We start from the raw sequence: 2,848 nt of genomic DNA, 5'->3' as shown, positions 1-2,848 counted from the left end.
TTCAGCCCCTCCACCAATCCCATACCTAACATGCAAAGGCCAGAAATCTAAAACTTGCCCTTCCCAGATTCCCTTGCTGCTCAGTCATGGGTTAAATTTCTCCAGTCAGGCAGTCACTTTGCTAGTGCAGGGGTGGCATAGTTCAGGAGCCGTGCTTTTATAAACACCTAAATCCCTTCACAATTAAGTTACCTGGACTCGTCTGGATCTAGGCGTTGAGCAGGATACTTTGTTTACTTATTGGCTTGCTTGTTATTATCTGTCTCTCACCACTCTGTCGTTGAAGCTCCTTGATACCAGGCACTTGTTTGTTTTGTTTCACTGTACCGACAGAGCCTAGCACAGTGCCTGGTATATGGCAGAGGCTGAAGAATGATTTGCTGGGTGAAAGGATGGATGGTTGGGTGGGTGGATGGATGGAGGTGGGAAGACTATGGCGGGTGGAAGAGGAGGAAATAGTGGGCTGTGAGGCTCATTTTCCCAACCTGTAAACTCTGAAATGCCCCAGGGCCGAGTCCTCACAACTCTTTTCCAGTCACCCTCACCCTCTAGGTGAGCTCATCCAGTGTCATCAATTTCACTTCATAGCTCCAGGCATGACCTCTCCTCGGAATTTCTGGCTCACATCCAACACTACCCAACATTTTTGCTCAGATGTTAACAGATGTCTCAAATGTAACGTCTCCAAACAGAACTCTTCATTTTTCCTCCAAATCTTCTCCTCCCAACAGACTTCCCTATCTCTATTCTGCCAGTTGTTTGGGCCAAAAACCTAGGAGTCATCCCTGATGCCTCTTCATCTCATACATTTCTGGTCTAATCGGCAGCAAATCCTCTGGGCTCTACATAATGTACAGAAACCCAACATTTCTCCCCACCTCCACCTCCCCGGTCTAAGATACCATCCTATTTCACTTGGATTATTGCAATAGTCTTCTATATTGGATGCTTCTGGTCACCCTTGTCACATCTCCCTCGGCTACCTCTGACTTTGACTCCAGCTGCAGCAGACAGGTGTGTGTGTGAGCTCAGCTGATCTTGTGCTGATGTGTCTTGCCTCCGGCATGCACATTGGATCTGTTCGCTTTTCACCCAGGACGTCAGCGCTCTCAGAGCCCTCTTGGCTCGAGCACAAGATTCACCTTGTGCCGACAGCCTCTCGCCTCAAGTGTGAGCCTGCGCATCAAAAGTCATTCTGTGCCACATCTGATGCCGTAGGAGCCTGCTCCTCCCAGGCACCCAGGAGCGCAGAGTTAACACCCCAGTGGCAACACTCAACCCGTGGGGGTCGAGGCAACTGGCAAAATGTTCCTGCCCCCCATCCTTCAGGCAGATGGTTCTGGGAAACAGTCTGTGCACTTTTCAAGGACCCTGGTAAACGCAAGCTCCCATTGCCCACAGCAGCAAAGTTGATGATGCACCTTCTGTTGGCTTTGTCTTCTTTCCTGTCTTGTCGTCCCCACTCCCTCACAGCTGCTTCTTGGTTCAGCTCTCAGAAGAGCCACGTGCACATAAGTCCTTTTCTCAGGACAAGGGCTAAGGCCTGACAGAATCTGCCATTCCGCTAGTTCCTCCTGCTACTCTCCCCTTTGCTCTACTATAGCCACAGTTCGCCAAAGACACCCAGCACACTCCTGCCTCAGGGCCTTTGCACTGGCTATTTCTGCTGCCTGGAATGCTCTTCCTCCAGATATTTCCAAGCACGCTTCTTTACTTCCTTCAGGACTCTTCCCGAGAGACCTTCATATGTAAAGTAGTAACCTCTCCCCCTCCCCCAGTATTCCCTGGCCCCCTCACCCTGCTTTAAGTTTTTTATAGCACTGATCACCAATATCATAAATTGTCTTTTTTTCGGGGGGGGGTATATTTTCTGCCTGCTCCCCCACCCCCAACTTAAAAGTAATCATCACGAGAACAGGGACTCAAGAGCTTTATTGTTTTTTTCACTGCAGAACCTAGAACAGTGCTTGGCAAGTAGTAAGTGCTCAATAAATATTTGTTGGATGAAGCAAATAAATAAATAAATAAGACTTAAGAAGTATGTATGGATCAGACTGTGGTTACCTTGAACCCCCGGCTCCTGAGTCTGGCAGCGGGTCTGGTGGTGGCTCCGGGCTCTGAGGGACACTAGAGGCTGGCAGCAGGATGCCCACGCCGAGAATTCACTCAGTGCTTTGCCCTCTCAGTCTGTTCTCGGTGATCTCTTTGGGGGTCTTTGTTCTGAAATTTGTCTCAAGAAGTTCCAGGTAAAACCTCAAGGACCTAAGAGCACCTCTCTAAGCCTGGTCCATGCTGATCCTGGGCAGAAGGGAGTTTGTCCCCTTCTGGTCCCCGAGACCCTGGCCATCACCAACATGGGGTGACATGAACCGCCTCTGAGTGCCTGCAAGGGCTCAGCAGCCAACAGCTCCTCAGCTTCTGAAGGCTGGAATCCATCGGGGCGCTGGGAAGGGGCCGAGGGTGGCCTTCCCTTTCCAAGCTCTGCGCCCAGCCACCCCCGGGCCCCGGCCCGGTGGCCCAGGCACCGGTCCCTGGGGTGAGGGGCTGGCCGGGCTCCTTGCTTTTGCAGAGTCTTGTAGCCTCACGTGAGAGAAGCATCAACCCCTGTGGCACAGGAGACACAGCCCAAGTGCCAGAGGGAAGGAAGCCCCGTCTCTGATGGGGATGCCTGAGCCCGGCTCCGGCCGCTGGGCTCTGCAGGCAGTCGGAAGCTGGAGCTGCTGCGGCGCAGGACCGAAGAGGTTAACGCGCATCTGCCTCCGAATGTTAATGTGTCTAGGTGATGTCAGTGGGAGCCGGGGAAGGAGTGAGGGGAGAGCGGTGGGCAGCGGAGGCAGCGGAGGCAGCT

General features: G+C 52.5%; 1 protein-coding gene across 1 annotated transcript in view; it reads left to right on the top strand.

The window, feature by feature from the left end:
• The first annotated feature begins 1,503 nt into the window (after nt 1–1,503).
• The window catches only part of MCHR1 (melanin concentrating hormone receptor 1), a 4,372-nt gene continuing 3,027 nt past the window's right edge, over nt 1,504–2,848 (top strand). Inside the window, exon 1 of the mRNA XM_024737626.1 lies at nt 1,504–1,511. The gene's annotated coding sequence lies outside the window, so the exon portion shown is untranslated. The remainder of the gene's footprint in view (nt 1,512–2,848) is intronic.

This window comes from Neophocaena asiaeorientalis, unplaced genomic scaffold (assembly GCF_003031525.2).
Source record: "Neophocaena asiaeorientalis asiaeorientalis breed wild unplaced genomic scaffold, Neophocaena_asiaeorientalis_V1.1 scaffold242, whole genome shotgun sequence".
Classification (NCBI taxonomy): domain Eukaryota; kingdom Metazoa; phylum Chordata; class Mammalia; order Artiodactyla; family Phocoenidae; genus Neophocaena; species Neophocaena asiaeorientalis.
Note: the sequence above shows the minus strand (reverse complement) of the source record. Positions and strands in the feature narration are given on the sequence as shown.